Source organism: Taudactylus pleione, unplaced genomic scaffold (assembly GCF_031769625.1).
Source record: "Taudactylus pleione unplaced genomic scaffold, aTauple2 ptg000147l, whole genome shotgun sequence".
NCBI lineage: Eukaryota > Metazoa > Chordata > Amphibia > Anura > Myobatrachidae > Taudactylus > Taudactylus pleione.
This window is the reverse complement of record NW_028284549.1, coordinates 2,539,239-2,560,839: the sequence shown is the minus strand read 5'-3', so window position 1 is coordinate 2,560,839 and position 21,601 is coordinate 2,539,239. Positions and strand designations below refer to the sequence as shown.

General features: G+C 42.6%; 1 long non-coding RNA gene across 2 annotated transcripts in view; it reads left to right on the top strand.

The window, feature by feature from the left end:
- LOC148522307 (uncharacterized) overlaps positions 1-15,363 on the top strand; it is a 39,936-nt gene extending 24,573 nt beyond the window's left edge. For both annotated transcript variants that reach the window (XR_015878758.1, XR_015878759.1), the window contains exon 2: positions 14,613-15,363. This is a non-coding gene — a long non-coding RNA (uncharacterized LOC148522307). The remainder of the gene's footprint in view (positions 1-14,612) is intronic.
- Positions 15,364-21,601: the final 6,238 nt, after the last annotated feature.

The following is a 21,601-nucleotide window of genomic DNA, read 5'->3' as shown; positions in this document are numbered from 1 at the left end:
GTGCAGCCTCAGTTTGGGCCCCCTCCTCTCAGATGGCGGCTCAGCTGCACTGAGCGCTGCAGATTCTGGCTTCATGCCAGAATCTACAGCGCATGCGCGGGTCTCCAGGAAAATGGTGCCCGCACCTACTTTCCCGGGGACACCTTTTTTGTGCATGCGCAGATCACTGGGAAAATAGCTGCCGCCAATTTTCCCAGTGAGTGTTTACCTCTCTACAGCGCTTCGGTAATCGGCGGAGAGGTAAGTATAATTACCTATGGGTAAAGGGTGTGCGGTGTGGGCCCTGCACCCATTATAGATATGCCCCTCCCCCTAGTGCCTGACACTAAGCCTCCCCCTAGTGCCTAATCCTAACCGTCCCATTCCGCAGCCTATCTGTGCAAAATGTCAGCATTTCGCATGTTAACATTGGGAACATGTTGACATTCTACAGATGCCGCCATGTTCAATGTCGATACTTCAACAATGTCAACATTATGACGAGCCTACATCCCAATCCAGCAGTGATGTTAGGAGGTCTGACGTTAAAGCCAGCGCACACCCAAGATGTTTTAGATGTTCTCATCTCTCCTGGGTGGGAAATAAACATATTAGATGTGCATGATTATGTCAGTAAACCATCTTACCATGTTGTCCAGTTTACACCGTATTTGTTGTATAGCCACAATAATACCTGTGCGAAAAAATGTGTCAAAAGCAAGTTGTTCTAAGTTAAGTCTCCTTACTACTAATTGAGCAATGATTTACATTTTAAAATAAAGGGACAGTTTTGCTGGAGTTAGTGGGACTCCAACCTAGCTTTATGTGCCTGCAAAAACAAGATATTACTTTTTATTTATTTTTTTGCAAGCTTGACAACTCAGGACAGAGATACTTTATAATGATCCTTCTTAAGTTAGAACATGTTGAATCTGTTGTCACCTGACAGAAAAAAAAAAATCAGTACAATTAATTACAGGAACCGTGACACTCAGCTAGCCGGTGGGTGAGGATATTTAGCAGTGATTGTACATTACACTCTGCTGCTCAGGGTCACAAACATAGGAAGGATCACGCCTACATTTTATCGTTGTAAGTATTCCTTAACCAATGAGCTTGGTGGCTGTCATCAAAGTACAGACCACCCATGGCATTAGGTAGATGAGTTGGCAAAAAGTTTAATGCCTTAAAGGGATTGGCCAAGCTTACTATCTGTTTATTAAGTTATTCGTAGTAATATATATATATATATATATATATATATATATATATATATATATATATTTATCGCCATAAGGGATCCACAGTACAAAGTACATAAATAGAATCCATATGAATGAAACAATAACAAAGTGACTTACAGTACTAAATATTGCAGGACAACATGGAAAAGCACATGAGGAAAGGTGGCCCTGTGTGTGAGAGCTAACAGTGTAAAGGGGCGAGCAGACAGTCATGGGTGACAGAGAGGGCAGAGACAGTGAGCAAGGAGCAGCAGGTTAGGAGGAATCAGTATGTAATACCTCTGGCCGGCAGGGGTGCCTAACCCTAACCTCCACCCGTGTATGCCTAACCCTAAACCCCCTTCTCCTAGCCTAAACCTAACCCTTCCTAACCCTAAGTCCCTCGGGCGACCTAAACCTAACCCCCTCCCCCATGCGACTGTCCGCGCCCAGCTTACCTTTGTTCGTTCTAATGAGAGGCGTCAGGATTTCGACACCTGTCATTAGTACCTTGCCGGGATTTGACAGTCGGGAAGCCGGCGGTCGGCATTTCGACCGTCTGCTTCCTGACTGCATCCCGGTTAGGATGAGAGCGAGAAAGCTTTGATGAAGTAGTGGGTCTAGAGAGCCTGTTTCAAGATTTGTAGAGAGGTGGAGAGTCTGATGGGGGGAGGGACAGAGATTCCAGTGGCAGGGAGCAGCATGGGCAAAATCGAGGAGGCGGGAGTGGGAGGAAGTAATCAGTTGGGAGGAGAGATGGCAATCACGTATGAAGCGAAGTGGGCAGGTGGGAGTGTGAAGGGAGATGAGGTCAGAGATATAAATGGAGAGTATTGGGTGAGAGCTTTGAAAGTGAGCGTGAGGAGTTTGTATTAGGTTCTGAAGGGGAAGGGGAGCCAGTGTAGCGCCTGCAGGAGAGGGTAGGCAGACGTAATGCGTTTGGAGAGGACGATGAGCTGGACAGATTGGAGTGGAGAGAGGTGCGAGACAGGGAGGCCCGATAGGAGGTGGTTACAGAAGTCCTGTCTACAGATGACCAATGAGTGGATGAGTTTCTTAGTTGCCTCCAGGGTGAGAGAGGGTCTGATCCTTGAGAAATTCCTGAGATGGAAACAGCAGGACTGCGAAAGGGACTGAATATGAGATTTAAAATAGAGGGATGTGAAAAAGATAACGGCACACTTGTTGGCTCAAGGAGACGGTGGTGCTGTCTATAATTAATGAAATTGAGGTAGATTAAGTTATTTGGGAAGATGGGAAGATTATTATTTCAGTCTTAAACATGTTCCGTTCAAGGCTCGGTACACACTAGATGATTTGTCATCCGATCCCGCGGATCGGAGCATCATTTAGGGTATATCATCTAGTGTGTACCCATGATATGCATGCACATTCCAGCAAGTCGTTGGTGACATCCTTCGTCGGGCCGATGGGGGATGTAGCTAATGATACCATGCTGCAGAATGCAGTATGACGTGTCCCTCCCCCCGTCGGACCTGGCACCGCCAAGTGTGAAATGCACTTGCCATATGCCAGCTCCCGTTGCCTGCGAAGTCAGGCTGCGTACACATCTGTACCCAGCTTAAGAAATTGTTGGGACATCCAGGAGGAAATGGCAGAGAGACGACATGAGATACGAGTGGGGAAAGAAAGGGAAAGGTCTCCTTAGAAGAGGTAGATCTGCGTGTCGTCAACGTAGTTGTGATATTGGTGCCATGAGCTCACCTAAAGAGGATGTAATGGGAGAGGTGCAAGAGTAGAACCTTGGGGACATCTACTGGCAGAGGAAGTTGGAAGGGGGGGGGGGAGTGGAGCCATGTGAGGAGACTGAGAAAGAATGGTCAGAAAGGTAGGAGGACTGCCAGGAGAAGGCAGTATCGCACACACCAAGGGGAGTAAAGGATTTGCAGGAGGAGAGGGTGGTCAACAGTGTAAAGTAGTGACACTGTGAGTAGTACTTGGTGTGAGTAGTAACCCCTGAATTTGGCAGCAATGAGGTCTTTGCTGACTTTAGTGAAGGCAGTTTATGAGTAGTGGAGAGGACGAAAGGCAGATTGAATGGGTCAAGGAGGAGTGGAAGGAAAGACGGTGAGGCGGTTGTAGACAATACGCTCAAGGAGTTTGGAGGCAAAGTGGATGAGGAAAAGAGAGATGTGGCGGTAATTAGAGTGCGTGTCAGGATCAAGGTTGGGTTTTTTAAGACTGGTGGAGACAAGGGCATGCTTGAATGCAGAGGGAGGCAGTGTCTGATGAGAGGGAGAGATTGAAGAGATGGGCAAGATGGGAACAGTCAACAGAAGAGAGGGAGCAAAGGAAGTGGGAAGGGATAGGGTCAAGTGGGAAGATGGAAAATGGGAGGATCAGATACTGGTGAGAATGAAGTCAAGAGATGGGGAGAATGAGGAGAGGAAAGAGGATGGGATGACGATGGTTTGGTGAGATGCGATGCCCTGACGTATGGATTCAGTTTTAGGTGTAAAGTGGGTGGTGAGCATATTCCACAATGCTTCACAGAATATTTAGTCATTCACATCAGTCCCTTCTCCAGTGGAGCTAACGTCCAGGAGCCTTTTCTGTTGCTACCAGTGGATGTACATCTTCCCTGACCCCTATAAAATAATGTTCTGACTCCAATATATGACTGACTACTTCCTGTGCTATACAATATTTTTTCCACCCCAGCACTAGGTAAAATGACACTTACACTGTGCTCTCTTATCCGTATTCTGTATACAGTACATGAATATCTTATGACTCCTCTGTCTAGTACAGCTGTGGGGAATATATCACAAGTTGGTACCAAGCAAAGAAAGAGAAGGGAAAAACCGGTCACTGCCTGCGGACACACCCGCTATCCATCGGAACAGATTTTATAGTAAGACCTTCTCAGAGCTTTTCTGCTGCAGTCCTGTGAGTCTTTGTCATCGGTGATTATAGCTTTGGTTAGTATGTATTAAAGTCACAACCATAGAGATAATTCTCTCAGGGTTTACGACATGGGGGAGATTTAACAAATTTTGGGAGGGATAAAGAGAAGTTGCTCATAGCAACCAATCAGCTTCTGTCATTTTTCTAGCACAGCCTGAAAAAATGACAGGAGCTGATTGGTTCGTGCTTTAACTCTCTCCAAAACTCAATAAAGCTCCCCCAAGCCTTCTAACAATACTGATATCACAGTGGTGCTTTTTGGGACGAGTATTGTACCCAAAAGACACATAGTTTTGGAAATAAAGCACAATTAGACACAGGCTCTAAAAAATATGCTTTAAAAGATATGCAACAATGATTCCAATTAATATAATAGTCAATTGCTGCTCCTATGGAGTACTGTAAATCCAATTTATCTCCAAACTGTTTTTAAACAACAAAGAGCACAATCAATTCTAAAATTATTTTTAATAAAAAAACGAATTTCATAAAAAATAAATCGCAATTCACACTATATTATACATGGGACTTTTTGAAGAACAACCTGTGTGGAGAAGTCCGTTTGGAGTGAACTTGGTGCTGTATGGTAGATTTATCGATTACATTTTTAGAATTTGGAAAGGGAGTATGGAGTCCACAAGAGGTTTTCTTACTCGAATGATAACTCTTGGTTTAAAATTTACAAGTACTCGTCATGAGTCTTATATTATGTTTCTGGATATAGCAGTACAGATTGAAAATAATACTATTTTTACCAGCACATATAGAAAGGACTGCAATAATTATTTAAATTATCGAAGCTGACACCACAAACCATGGATAAATAGTATTCCCAAAGGCCAATACTATAGATTAAAATGCAATTGTAATGAAGGGAGACCATTTCTGACACAAGCACAAGAATTAATAAATTCTTGATAAAGTAACAAGATTGATAAATTCTCAACATACCGTACATGGACATAAGGAATTTCACCAGAAAACTCAGTTTAAAGAAATATTTTCTGGATAAACCAGTTGGTCTGAATAACAACTTGAATAGTGACAGATACAGGCACACTACATTTGAAACCACAGTCGAAGTTCAATCCAAGTCATTTAAAGGGCCCTTATGTCCACACTTTTCAGAAGGCAGTTATGAATGATATCGACAAAATCAACACTAAATCGAGACGCACTACATGCAATTTAACTAAAGTAGAGATTAAAGCACTCAATGATTTAAAGAAAGACACTAAAATAATCATCAAGCTGGCAGATAAAGGGGGGGGGGTATTGTTATTCTCAATCAGGAGGACTATCAGAAAGAAGCCATGCGAATTCTAGGCGATACCGACAACTATACCCATACTAAAAGGGGACCCCACCAAAAATTATCATGAGGAGTTAACATCACTTTTGAAGGAAGGTTTGAGAATAGGGATCCTCAAAAAACAGGAATTTGAATTCCCCACCCAGTGATCCCTGTGTTCAGGGGTGTATCCAGTGATCCAAGCGCCCCCTGGCAATGTAATGGACTGGCGCCCCCCCATGCAGTGCCCCCAGTAGTACCCCCCCTATACTGCATTGCCCCCAGTAGTACCCCCCTATACAGTGCCCCCAGTAGTACCCCCCCTATACTGCATTGCCCCCAGTAGTACCCCCCTATACAGTGCCCCCCTAAAGTAGTATACCCCAGTAGTAGTCCCCCCCCCCATACAGTGCTCCCAGTAGTAGTCCCCCATATACAGTGCCCCCAGTAGTGACCACCCCCCCTAAATTGCCCCCAGTATTGGCCACCCCTATACAGTGCCCCTAGTAGTGGCCACCCACCCCCTAAATTGCCCACAGTAGTGGCTACCCCTTACAGTGCTCCCAGTAGTGGCCACCCCCAGTAGTGGCCACTCCTATACAGTGCCCCCCAGTACCGGGTACCTCCCCATAAAGTGCCTCCAGTAGCAGCCACCCCCTATTTCAGTGCCCTCCCCTGTAGTGCCAGGCTTACACACACACAAACACACACACAAAGAACAACAAAAAATTCAGCTTACCTGATCCCCGCTCCTGACGCAACCGCCGGGTTCCGCTCTGAGTCCCGTCCGCTCTTCTCCTGGATGGGAGAGACGTTATGACGTCTCTCCCATCACATGCTGCTGGGGGGGAGCCAGCACACGGAGCTCATTAGTGAGCTCCAGCCGGCTCCCTCCGCGGATGACGCAGCAGCTAATGAGAGTCTGTCTGACTCTCATTAGCTGGCTCCTGTTACAAACACACAGCCGCCGCTGGCGGCTGCGTGTTTGTAAACTGTGTAGGGCAGACCGCTCTCACTGCGGTCTGCCCTACACTTGTGGGGCCGGGGGACTTGTCCACCCCTTGGCTACTGGTGGCACTGCCGGGCGGCGCCCCCCCTTTGGTTGGCGCCCCTGGCGAGTGCCATCCTGGCCAATGGGTAGATACGTCCCTGCCTGTGTTTTATTATCTCCCGAAATTGCACAAGGATTCTACAAACCCACCGGAAAGGCCGATTACGCCTGGGATTAATTCCCAAAATGCACCATTGTCCCAATACATAGATCAAGTTTTACAGATATATGTGAAACAACAAAGATCGCATTTGAGGGATACGACCCAGGTACTCAATATATTGCAAGACATTATCTGGACCGAGGAGTTGTGGCTAGCCACAAGCGATGTCGCGTCGCTGTATATGGTCATCAACCACACTCAGGGCCTGAACAGTATAAAATACTTAGTGGATGGAGATACAGAACTGGACCAACAACAGGCCACATTTCAATAACCCCTTGTTCAAGATATGAACGGTTATCCCATCCCATTTCTTGAACATTCAGGAAGTCATATCTTGAGCAAGGTTATCCCATGGGGTTATTGAAAACTGCCTTGACTGAAGCTCAAACTAAAGATAGAAGTTCCCTATTAATTCTATTGGACATTCTGGGCGAGTAGGCAGGTATTAATTAGATCGCATCAGTGCAAGATGTTATGACATGAGGTGTACAGTACGTAACATTTTGTGTATCTGAGCGCATCCATTAAATATTATCACATAACTAAGTAAAGATATCACAATCGCGATCCCTGTTGAATAGGGCTGCCTGAGAGTAATGGTGCATACACATGGTCAGATTTTTCCTTCAGATATGAACGATAACGATGTAAAAATCGTTCAGTCGTTCATATCTGAAGGAAAATCTGACATACCTGAACGATGGTCAGATAACGATTTCTGACATCTGATGTGTTTGCAGTCAGACTTGGACGATTCCATTCATTTTAATGCAGTCAAAAATCGTTCAATCGTTCAAATCGTTCAAAACTTTGGTAAAATCGTTTAAATCGTTCAATCGTTCATCTGACAAATCTGACCGTGTGTATGCTCCATAAAGGTGACTTTCACAGGTCACAGGGGGAATGTACAAACAGATAAAAGATACACTCCAGCGCACCTAATAGGGGATGAATAAAGTCAATTTGTGGTTGTTAATTACCACTAAATGATGTGTTAAATAGTCACTGTAAACCAAACTATGAATCAGGATAATTGTCAATCGTTCTACCACAATGTAACAAATGGTAGTCAGAATGGTATTCAAAAGTTCACCATAGCTCCAACAATATCAGGTCATCACTCCACCATCTGGTATGAAACCTTCTTCTGCGGTTAACCTCCTCTGTGTTAGTTTTCAAGATGTGCATATATGTAAGACAAAAAGAGGGTTGCCGCAATAGTGCAAAATCTTTAACAGTTTATTTCAAAATATAAAACGTACAAAATGAATGCGTACCCCAAATGACCTTTCAAGCAAGGCATACTGTTCTGCTTATAGGGGTATTATTCTGCTCCCCTACAGAGCTTTACCTTCTCAGTCTGGGTACTTCAGAAATAGTCACCACACAACCAACGCATTTCTACCTCTGTTGAGGTCTTTATCAAGGTATATGGTGACAGAGTGATGTAGCCTAATATATATAATAGTATGGGTGGAGCTAACCCATTAATTGGATAAAAACGTTAATACACTCACTTTAAAACGCCCGGCGCTGTCTTTGCCTTCCCTGGTCCTGAAGCGTGCACTGTGTCACGTGATCACTCTTACAGACCCGGAAGTGCTGCGCTCCAAATCACCGCACGTGATGCGGTCCACCACACGGAGCGCACCACATGGTGCTCTACCTTCACTGTACTTATTGCGCTGCGTTCCACCGCTTGGAACGCAGCCTCCCTTAACTTCCTACTGCAAAGAACATGTTCCTTTCCTTTTCCCTTATAGAATTAATTATTAAGGAAAGAAAAATCACACTCAGTAATAATGAACAGCAAATTGAAGAATTATCTTCACTAATTAATCCCTATAGAGATAAGAAGGAATGTAAAGACATTGAAAAAGAAATGGAGGGAAGGGTAATGAAAAAATCAGTAGAAAGTATCTACGGGATAAAAAAGATGAGACAAGGGTCGAAGAGGTAGAAAATCTGGATTATAGCTTTAATTCTGAACAGGAATCTACAGGCAGATGTTCAATACATACACCAGTGCCCCATCATCCATCCAAATTTGACAAAATGTCGGATAGGAGAGGCAGAAATCAAAACAGATTTGAGAATAAATCCCGTAATCAAAAAAGGGATTACTCACCAAGAGAACGTACCCATAGAAATAGAAGATGGAATGATTGGGGACATTCTGAACGACGGAATCGCCAAGATAGGGAATATTATGGGAGATCTAATAATGAATACACTTATTGGAACACAGTAAGATGGGGTAATAGAAAAACTACCTCACACCATACACCAGTGTTGGCTAACCTTGACACTCCAGCTGCTGTGGAACTATATATCCCAGCATGCCCTGCCACAGTTTTAGCATGCCCTAATAGCAAAACTGTAGCAGTGCATGCTGGGTTATGTAGTTCCATAACAGCTGGAGTGTCAAGGTTAGCCAACACTGCCATACACCCTACCAGATATCCACTCGTAGCCGGTTTAAAGCATTGGATAGAGAGGATTTTCAGGAAAGGGACGGGCATGAGGAAACGATTCTAAATAAAAATGTTAACAAAAAACGGACACATAGAGGTAAAAGAGGAAAAAGAACAGCAAAAATTATAAAGAAACAAGTCCAGATGAATGCTAAACCATCTACCGAAAAAGAGATTGAATCCATAAAAATATTCAATCTAAGCACCCATGTATTAAAAAAAGAGGAAATCAGTTTATTACAGAAGGGTTTGAAATTTGCTCCAGTTAATAAGACAAATAAATTTGAAATGTATATTGACATAAAAAAATTTATCAGAAAATTATCATTGAAAAGGTACTTTATAAACCAAAACAAAGGGGTAGAAAATAGTACGACAGATCAGAATCAAGATACGAACAATTATTTAAAACCCAGATCGACGTTTAATCCGACATTTAATAGAGGATGCTTTTTAGAAAGTTTTAATAGAATTGTATGTGCAGAAATAGAGAAACTAGAGGTCAATCACAATATGACATACAATCTATCAAAGACTGAATACAAGGCCCTACAGGAATTAGAAAAAAATCATAATATTACGATCAAGCCAGCGGACAAAGGGGGGGGGGGGGGGTATAGTTATAATGGACACTACCAAATATAATGAGGAAGTACTAAGACAGTTAGGAGATACGGATGCGTACAACTTACTTAGGGGTAACCCTACAGAACGTATTGAAAAAAACTTTAAAAGCTTTATTTTTCAATATGAAGAAAAAGGAATTATCACGAAACAGGAAAAAGAATATTTGATCAATGATCACCCTGTACTCCCAGTAATGTATATTTTACCCAAAGTCCATAAAGATCCTATTAACCCCCCTGGAAGACCTATCGTTGCTGGCACTGACTCCATTACATCTAATTTAGTGCATTTTATTGATTTTATCCTTCAACCAGAAGATTTAAAAACTAAGTCGTATGTTAAGGATAACATAAACACTGTACAAATTTTAAAGAATACTTCCGTTCCCAACCACTGCTATTTGGTCATGCTGATGTTACCGCGCTATATACCATTATAAATCATGAATTGGGTATTAATGCAGTGGAATATGCTATGAGAAAAAATGTAAATGAAATAAGTGAAGAGAAAATTAATTTCATTAAAGAGTCCCTAGGTTTCATTTTGAATAACAATTATTTTTGGTTTAATGGCCAGTACTATATACAGAGAAAAGGGACTGCTATGGGAAGCCGGATCACTCCGGCTTATGCAAATTTATTTATGGCATGGTGGGAGGATCTTGCCATCTGGAAGAATAACACATTTTTGGACAATATTGTGGTCTGGATTAGGTTTATAGACGACATATTTTTTATATGGAGGGGTGAAGAGGATATTTTAAACAAATTCTGTGAGAGTCTAAACATTAATGAATATAATATCCACCTTACGTATAATATTAATTCAAGAGAGGTTAGTTTTTTGGACTTGGTTATTTATTTAGCGGATGATGGTATAGCTACTAAGAACTTTAATAAACCCACAGACAGCAACTCTTATGTGAACATGAGAAGCCATCACCATCCAGAGAATACGTAGAAATTGTACCAGAGATGAAAACTTTATAGAACAAGTGGAATCATTACGTCAGAAATTCTTGGTTAAGGGATATGATAATGAAAATATGCAGAAAATAATTGATGAAATGGGTAATATTCCACAAAATGATCTCCTGGTATATAAAAGATAAGAACAAACAAGAAATTGAACCCAAAGTGGCATTGATCACCACATTTCATAATCAATATAAAAAATTAGAAAAAAATCATTCAAAACAACTGGTTCCTTCTACAAAAAGATCCCTTATTGAGGGAAATCATCCCACGTAAACCTATGTTTATATATAGAAGAGCTCCCAACATTAATAATAGACTTGTAAAAAGTGCAGCATCGGAGAAAAGGACTGGGAGAATAAAGACGACAGGTTTCCACCGCTGTGGCTCATGTATAGTGTGTACTACACATACTAATCAAACTTCAAAAATAGAAAAGTTTGAATCTAGATCTAATCTCAAAGAGTTCAAAATAAAGGAATTTATGACGTGTAATAGCAATAATTGTATATATGCTGGAATGTACCTGTTGGCTACAATATATAGGTAAAACCTCAAGAAAACTCAGTCAGATGGGCAGAACACCTACGTAATATCAAAAAGGGGGGGGGGGGGGTGGTGACAAACCATGCACTGTCAAAACATTTTCAGGAGAAACGCCAAAGTTCAGTTAAGGACATTAAATATATTGTAGGTATAAAAAAAGTGGAAGGGAATTGGCGTACTAAAGGGATTGATTCATTTCTAGCTAAAACAGAGATGAAATATATATATATGAGGTGAAAACGCTTGAACCCCATGGACTGAACGCTGACTTTGAATTGAAAAGGTTTTTATAATTTTCTTAATGTAATTTTATGTATATATAGATGGCTGTACTTTTAAGATGACGTAAATAAAACAAATCTTTTTGATATTTCTATGAAGTCTGGTGAGTGCACCCTCATTTCTTTTGGAGATTGTCTTTGACAAGGTATTTACGTTGTTTGGGTCAGCTACCCCAGCATTGGATTCATGTTAAACGAGAGTGTGGACATTTTGCGTATATATATATATATATATCTCTATCTTATTATTCTGGTTGAAGTTTTTTTTAATTTTATTTTAATATCATATGTGTTTTCTATCATCGATGTTCTTAGAAGTTTTTATGGATGGATTTTTATATATGAATTTTCATGTACCTGCTATCATTTATGTTGTAAGTACCTATATAACAATGTACCCATTGTATATGTGAGTCACTGCGCACTATATATAGATATATATATAGATATATATATATGCGGGATGATATACATCCAACATCTAAGATAAGAGTCAGGAAATCCGATGGGATGTTATTTACTTTATTTATCTATACAAAAGACTGAGGTTTACATATCGGCATTAAAGCCGGTCACGTGGTGCACACCACGTGGTTACAGCTACAAACAATCCTGTGTTCTTTGTAGTAGGAAGTTAAGGGAGGCTGCGTTCCAAGCGGTGGAACGCAGCGCAATAAGTACAGTGAAGGTAGCGCACCATGTGGTGCGCTCCGTGTGGTGGAACGCATCACGTGTGGTGATTTGGAGCGCAGCACTTCCGGGTCTGTAAGAGCGATCACGTGACACAGTGCACGCTTCAGGACCAGGGAAGGCAAAGACAGCGCCAGGCGTTTTAAAGTGAGTGTATTAACGTTTTTTATCCAATTAATGGGTTAGCTCCACCCATGCTATTATATATATTAGGCTACATCACTCTGTCACCATATACCTTGATAAAGACCTCAACAGAGGTATAAACGCGTTGGTTCTGTGGTTTCTATTTCTGAAATACCCAGACTGAGAAGGTAAAGCTCTGTAGGGGGAGCAGAATAATACCCCTATACGCAGAACAGTTTGCCTTGCTTGAAAAGTCATTTGGGGTACGCATTCATTTTGTACGTTTTATATTTTGAAATAAACTGTTAAAGATTTTGCACTATTGCGGCAACCCTCTTTTTGTCTTACATATATGCACATCTTGAAAACTAACACAGAGGAGGTTAACTGCAGAAGAAGGTTTCATACCAGATGGTGGAGTGATGACCTGATATTATTGGAGCTATGGTGAACTTTTGAATACCATTCTGATTACCATTTGTTACATTGTGGTAGCTACGGCGAACGATTGACAATTATCCTGATTCATAGTTTGGTTTACAGTGACTATTTAACACATCATTTAGTGGTAATTAACAACCACAAATTGACTTTATTCATCTCCTATTAGGTGCGCTGGAGAGTATCTTTTATCTGTTTGTACATTATCACATAATTGTTGGATGATCTGTTATATTACTTCTGTAACCTTAGTCACTGACCAATTATATAGACTTGGGTACATTGAGCTCCCCCATAAAACAGAGACTATAAACATGAGCGGGACAGAAGGGGGCGGCTTGGACTGCACACCCTAATTTTAAACCTAATAGAAGCTGCTGCCATGCTGAGACCTGCAGGACAATGCAGGGGACATAGAATGCAGGTGCACACTCTAGGTACTAAGAACAATGATAGACAAAATAATCCTGATACACTCCATGTCAATTGTAGAGTTTAAGTGAGGTTCTTAGGGCTTCATTCAGAGCCGCTCGTAAGCGCTGCTCGTTCGTTCCGAGCGATGTTCGCACATCTGCGCATGCGTACGGTTTGTAATACGCATGCGCGAACCAGTCAGTGCGGATGAAAATCGTGTGCTCGCTAAATAGCGAATGCCTGCTATTTTGAGTGACAGGAGGAGGCGTATGTGGGTGGTAACAGGGGAAGGTGCTTGAAAACGGGGAGTGGAGATCAGAACGCAGGCGTGCTTAAAGGTCATAACGGGCGTTTCATGGGTGTGCATAATTAATAAAGCAGCGTCAGCGACCACGTCACTTGGTTATTTTATAGTCCGAACTGCTCGCATGATTGCGGTAGGAAAAACCAACCACAAGAATAGCGAGCAGTTCATACGCTGTTCGATGTACTCGATTAATCTATTAAATAGCGGACATGACGTATGATGCAAGCGGCCAGGGGGCGTCTTTTTCCAAAATATGACCGCATGTTTTGATCGCTCGTTCAGACATAGAGGCGTGAACAGACCGCAAAGAGCAAACGGTTCATTTAAATAGCCACCCCCTTTTTCTGAACGAGCGAGCGCAAATGGCGTCCGGCTCTGAATCAGACCCACAGTACATGTTTGGCCAAAAATGTTTTGCCCATCCACCTTGTCAAGGTGAACCCCATAAGATGAGTCCCTAATACTAACACATTACATTAAATGTATCCAGGACATACTTGATATAGTGCTCATTCTAATATGTAGACAGAGATGCAGGAACCTGGGCTGGTGATTAAAAACACCTGAGGGCAGATGGGTGGGGTGCAAATTCCCAATAGAAGGACAAACAAATAAATGAACTTCATTTTATTCAACATTTGTTGGGACTTCTTTTCCAATATATTGCCATTCTTATACATATGAATAGTTCGATGTGTATGTGATTTTATATGTTATATTTATATAGACAATAAATTGTTTTATTATACATTTTCATCTGCCTCTTTATTGATTTTATATATTATTTATATAATTATTGGATTGCGCTAATTTCTGTATTTATTTGTTTGTCTTACTCTTCAGATGACCTCTGATTTTTATTAGCTACATCCTTTTATATTTGTATTTCTTTACTACACCCCACACGGTACTGACAGCGCAGCCTTTGTTCTTTTTCTACATCCAAATAGGAGTCTCAACCTTCAAGTGTACAAAATATACGCAAATATAGTAGTAAGGGGGGGCTTGAACAGAAAGACAGACATAAATTTGTCCAACCGTTACAATGTGTCCAATGTAATGTTATTTATCCCCAAAATTATCTTCTGTTGCAGATTTATTTGGTTGAGGACAGTGAAGCATATTGAGCCTATACTTCTATTGAACCTGTGGAAAGAAAAAACTTTTTTTAATGGCCCATAGAAACATGGAAGCACTACTAAAGCTGCCGGCATTCCTGGAAGCCTGTTGGCCTATGAAGATAATATGGGAGCGCATTAACCATGCCTACAGCTCAGATACTCCCCCTATGGATTGGGGTCTTCAAAAAGGGGACTACGGCATCCAAACCTGGGTTTTTCTAGCCAACAATGAAAAATACTCAGTGGTTTGGGATTCTTTATGCTCTTATTGGAAGGTGAACACTCCGTTTGGACAATGTTTATTTTTTACAGGACCTCTGTTCATCAACAAAGAAAGGGAGGGTTTAGCTGTACCCCCGTTATTGACGGTCAACAACACAGATCTAGATATATTGATGCCAGCCTCGGCTTCAAAGGTGATAGAGCAAATGCATAAAATTGTGCAATTTGTGGTTAAGCCCTGTAGCAACAAAACATCTTGAGATACAAACTGTGTTTTTATATAGTGATAACCCATTGTTGTAAGTCAGATGCAAACTTTTAGTTTATTGAAATAAGATATTTTAAGGAACTGGAGATGTCACATTTTAGGGTGGTGGGGGGGGGAGTTTCTATTTTAATGGCTGTGTTGGAAATGTAAAACATCCTGTTTTTTGTACACTTGCTGAGAGGTGGTGCTGATTGGCTGCCTTTTGAAACCATAAATGCTATTTTTACTCCACAAGTTCGTCTTTCGTACAGGAATCGCAAACAACAATGTAAATAAAACCTTAACTTCTCCAAGTGGGACACTCCATGTCCCCTTACGCTTGCCAACACCTCTCCCCCAAAATTTTACGCCTGGAGGTAAATTTACTAAGACGAGAGTTTTTAGAAGTGGAGATGTTGCCCATTGTAACCAATCAGAGTCTAGCTATTATCTTCTAGAAGGTGCTAGTTAAATGTTAAGTCGAATCTGATTGGTTGCTATGGGCAACATCTCAATTTCTAAAAACTCTCCTCTTAGTAAATTTACCCCCTGAAATCAGGCCAAAATAAACTCTGCCCAATCCCCGTCCACAAGCTCATGTTTTTGGACAAAACTCAACCCCTGTCAAGGATCACAAATCAGGACTGTCCCACCCCAAAATTAGAACTTATGGAAGTTGTTCATAAATTATTTAATACAACACATTATCTATACTAATATTATAAGAACATTGGGTCAGTTTGTTCCAAGTTGTCGCACAAACTACTGAAGCTAATTTTCATGAAAACTGCATCATTGTGTAGTGGAAACCCCTAGAAATAACCTGCACTTTGTTTCATCGCGATCCGTCACGTTAAAGCTGAGCAATAACACAAACGAAATGTATTGACATCATAAACGCAAGAGATAGGTGTGGCACCCTGCGTGCTGCCGGTAAGGGGTGGGGGGAGAGGTTCTTTTTTTTGCGGTGCTCACTTAAATAGTATAGGCTTCATAGCAGTCTGTGCACAGGGCACACAGTGACATTGGTGTGAGTGGTGGGTGAATAGGAGAGGTTACATAGCAGTCTGTGCACAGGGCACACAGTGACATTGGTGTGAGTGGTGGGTGAATAGGAGAGGTTACATAGCAGTCTGTGCACAGGGCACACAGTGACATTGGTGTGAGTGGTGGGTGAATAGGATAGGTTACATAGCAGTCTGTGCACAGGGCACACAGTGACATTGGTGTGAGTGGTGGGTGAATAGGATAGGTTACATAGCAGTCTGTGCACAGGGCACACAGTGACATTGGTATGAGAGGTGGGTGAATAGGATAGGTTACATAGCAGTCTGTGCACAGGGGACACAGTGACATTGGTGTGGGTGAATAGGATAGGTTACATAGCAGTCTGTGCACAGTGCACACAGTGACATTGGTATGAGAGGTGGGTGAATAGGATAGGTTACATAGCAGTCTGTGCACAGGGCATACAGTGGCATTGGTGTGAGTGGTGGGTAAAGGCGTTGCTGCCACCAGTCTGTATAGTGCCTCTGGTTACATGGGCCACTCCTGCGACAGGGCCTCTATGCAAAGCGATACAACTAGAACCCCTCAAATAAAAAAAAAAAAATGTTGGGCGAAACCATTTCATCGTGGGTGAAGCAGCAGCAACTGCTAATATTAAATAATACTACAAGGATAATATTTAATAACTCCTTAATTTGGGGGAGGGGCGGCAAATGTAAACATTGAAATGAATTAAGCAGATAAATGAAAACTAGTGCATACTTCTGCACCAATGGAATTGGAAAGCAGAAGGGTGTGTACATCTAGTGAAGACCTAGACACATGTGCACAAAACTATTTTCTCTGCGCTGCTGGGTTTGTAAATGACCCTTTTTTGTTATTTCAAGTATCCCAATCTCTTCATTCGTGGTTAGGAAATTGTGGACCATGCCCCAAGCCACATAATATCAATACAAGTCACTCTATTCCGAATTAGCTCCCCAGACAATAGATGGTACTTGCCTCTTGGTCCGGGACAGTCTCCAAAATAGGGAACAATTTAGAGTTGAATGTAAATATTGTCACTGTGGAAGCAGGACAACTGATGTCCATTGTGCCAACAGGAGTGGGTGGTGCAGAGAATAGGCAAAAAAAAAATCACTGCTGCATCCCACACTGTCCTTGCTCAATGGCTAAAGCATATGAGGGGCATTTAAGGGGCACATGGGAAGGTCTGGGGGCTTGTGGGGATCTGATGGGCGTTTAAGGGGGATGCGGGGTAGTCTGATGGCATGTAGGGAGGTGTGAGGGGCATTTGTGGAACTTGTGGGGAAGTCTAAGTGCCGATGTGGGTATCTGATGGATATTTAAGAGTCTTGTGAAGTAGTCTGATGGCATATGGGGAGGTTAGAGAGCAATTTGTCTGATCGCATATGGGAAGATCTGATGGCATGTGGGGAGGTCTGAGGGGAATTTAAGGAACATGTGGATAGGTCTGATGGCATTATGCATGTTTTGGAGTTAGACCCCAGCTCACAGATCAATTAATGACCAGAAAATGGGACAATGTAGCGTGTAACCGCCATCTGCCAGGTTATGGGGTCAGCAAGGAGGAGTATGGTGAGCGCAAGCCTGAAAATATGAACAGGGCATAACAAGCCATAATATGACCTGGGGGTACTATAGCGTGGCATAAGGTGAACTAGGGCTCTACTATGGTGCAAGATCACTGACGTGTGGTTATGGAAACAGGACAATAGGTACGAAAATACAGAACGTAAACAATTGGCTCCCTTGATCAAAAATCAAAGAGGGAGTCTGTTATTCAACCCAGGCCCTGGGGGTCTGTATTTAGACAGAGTACAGTACAGGGCAGGCAGATATAAATCAGGATCCAGGTTACATGCCAAGGTCAGGGGTAGATAGTCAGAACGTTGTCAAACACAGAATATCCAATCAAGAGCAGTAGCCAAGTGTTCACTAACACAGACAGGAACAACTGATTACAACCAGCACAGGAGAGTCAGGGACGAAGGGTTATAAAGGCTGAGCAGCCAATCACTATCAGTTCCTGACTAAGCTAAGCACAGCTACAAGATACACCCTAATGAGGAGTCACAATGCAGCACAGAGTGGTAATGCCAAGTTTGCACAGTTACATGGTTGCCAGGAGATCGTCTGAAGCTAACCGTGTTAACTTTACCAGGTGTTTCTGAGGTGTGCCTACTCCGAAATATAACATTACACCCTCTCCCCCCCTCTTCTTCTTTGACAAGGGGTCGAAGGACCCCAATACCGGGGTTTCCCAGGGAACATCTTGTGAAAAGCTCACTTTAGTCTCTCTGCATGAAGTTTATTTGCTGGTACCCAAGAACTTTCTTCTGGGCCATAACCCCTACAATACACCAGATACTGTACCTGGCTACACACAAGCTGGGAAACAACTAAAATCATCTCTATAGCAAACTCCTGTGGGTAAATTTACTAAGATGGGAGTTCTATTAAGAAGTGATGTTGTCCATAGCAACCAATCAGTTTCCAGGTATTCTAGAAGGTGCTAGATAAGTGAGAAGTAGAATCTGATTGGTTGCTATGGGCAGCATCACTTCTTAAATAGAACTCCCATCTTAGTAAATTTACTCCCTGGTGTCCTAATAGGGGCAGGCTTATATGTGGTCCTGGAGGAGAAAATATTAGACTTGAAAGCAGGTTTCAAGAGAGAACAGTGAAATGTCCTCAGGACTCTCAGTGAAGCTGGCAGGTCAAGACTGAATTAGATGGAATTGATTTTCTTACAGATCTCGAAGAGGCCAATGAATCGAGGGCCCAGCTTGCGAGATGATTAAGCTTAAAATTTCAGGTTGAACTCCACATCTTGTCTCCAACTTTGAATACACTCTGGCCCTCATTCAGACCCGCTCGGAAGCAGGTCGATGGTGGGGCACTGCGCACGCAAGCCTCGGAGCGAGTGAGAAATTCACTCGCTCCGGGGCTCGCTACAAACGGGGCGGTTGTCGATGTTGATCGACAGCTCGCCTTGTTTTGTAGGCGGGGAGGGGGGTGGCTGGACAAACTGAGGCGTTCCTGAAGCAATGCCTGCCATTTGTGGACGGCCCTACTGACATCACTCGTGATGTGAGTAGTGAGCTACCTGCTCTATTAGAGCAGGAAGCTCACTGGGGCTTGCGGCAGATGAGACCCTACCACAAGGGTCTCGTCGCAAGCCCGATGGTCACCACCATCGCGACGATCATCTGGCCGCTCGCAAAAGCTGTGGGTGGTCACCCACAGCTTAGCGAGCGGCCAGGAGGCCGGCTAAAAAAAAAAGCGAGCGCTCGCTTTTTGCGAGCGGTTCTGAATGAGGTCCTCTGTCTTTTATGCTTATTTACTGCCCTACGGGAATGTTCCATCACCCTTCAGAGACACTCTGATGTTTTCCCAGATGTTCTCAATATGACTGTATAAATTGAGACCACATAAAATAGAATATTTATAAAATAAATAATACTAAAAACCAATCACTGAATAATGCAATCTCAAAAAGAGCGCTAAATAAACATTTATTGCATCAAAATATCGTACTGAATAGAAAAATAAATTCAAACAATACATAAATAGATAAGTATCAAATAAGGATTGATCAGGACAGGCCAAGAAGTGTGGTATTCTATATAGAGCTTGATAACTATATATATATATATATATATATAGTTATATATAGTTATATATATATATATATATATATATATATATATATATATATATAAATAAACCCCCAGTGTATAGACTGAATCCTTCTGCAGCAGGTGTCAATATAATATGATGTGTGAAGTAGCAATCTCAACTACCCAAGCGGTGTCTGCCACTTAGATTGAATACTGGCCAGACGACCATAAATCATTGGAGAAACTTGTGTAATAGTCACCAATAAAATCTTGTAGACACCAAAGTCCAGATTTCTTTGTAATAATATCCAAGTTAGAGGATGCAGGACATTGCCGGTATTAAGTCACCCATTTGTTTTATTATTCCCTTTTGTTAACTTAAACCTAAACCTAGAAATAAACACACTGACACATGTATATGGAATGAAAAGAGGTCACAGCCAGAATTTATTGATCAAATTGAAATTTTAGAATAGGTGGCAAGAAGAAAGCAGAGCTCCGAGGCCACAGCCCGATGGATATCAATACAATTAAAAAGGGGCGGATCCCCGCCCTGCACAGACTGACCTGGGACAGTACCATCCTCCCCTAATTGGCACAGCATTGGCCCTTCCCTTGGAACAATGACCATGTCCCCCCTTTAGGCGGTGACAAACTGGCCGCTCTCAAAGGAAGAATGCTACCACAGGCACTCCTGCGCTAATAATAGGCCGCCCATGAGCACTGCTTCCCGCCAAAGCCCGGTTCGCAAAACCATGCCCGCCACCAAAACTGTGACCCTCTTAATTAAAGTGAAAACTGCAGAGGTCATTGGTCAACCGCTCTAGCCACGTGCTCGTGAGATGTACCCCATCGGGCCTATGAAAGCTCTCTGCCCCGTAACATAAACTTGGGAATTGTATGAAGCGTCCGCCCAACGCTAAATGACAAGCGTGCAATGGCCATATCCGTTCAATACCCACGAACGCGACCAAATCATTGCCTCCCAAGTCTGGCCCCAAACCTCTCCTCTGCTGCCCATGGGGCATCCAGCAGGCACTTACAGTGCATGTCTCGTAATCCTAAGCAATGCAACTTACGCACTCACAACAAAAATTGGGCATGTAACTCCAAAGGGTGCTGGCTAGCCCAGTAAATATAGGAATTTTCCCACACCCGACAGTTAGCACTCCCGGACAACCCTGCCCGAAAGTTCACCTAGACAGAATTGGCATTTATACAGACAGATATTGGTATTTAATACAGACAGAAATTGCTATGTATAATAACAATAACAATCTAACCCCAAGGAAAGGGAAACAAATAGTTGGGTGACCCATCTGAAGATGGAAAACAGCAAAACCTCTTTGAGGGCAAAAGCTGAAAATCCTTTCAGAATCCCTAGCGGCAGTAGGCATAAGGCCCCTGGGTTTCCCAACAAACTCGCAAGGAGCGCAACTACTTAATGCTACTTGTTTTAAATACGACTTTCACTGCCATAGCTATAATATTATTCTGAAACACCCTCGTAAACTACGACCTGGACAAAGGGGGTTAGATTAACATGGATAACCACTGCCCGCCACCTGGAGGGAGAACCCTATTAAAGTACCCCAAAGAGCAACTGGCCAAATCACTGGATCTGCATGCATCTGAAATAAGGGGGGGGGCAGCCGGGCAGTGCGTAATTGCAGGCTTGAATTGGGCAGGGTTATTATGCTGTGCACCAGACGCCCCTAAAGGCAAGGGGGTGTAACCCCCACCCAAGGGTGCAGGGGGAGAAGCGGGGACAAGTTGGTGGGTGGCGCGCTAGGGGACACCGCACCAAGGGGGGGTCTCTGGTGCTGGCAGAGCAGGGGGGG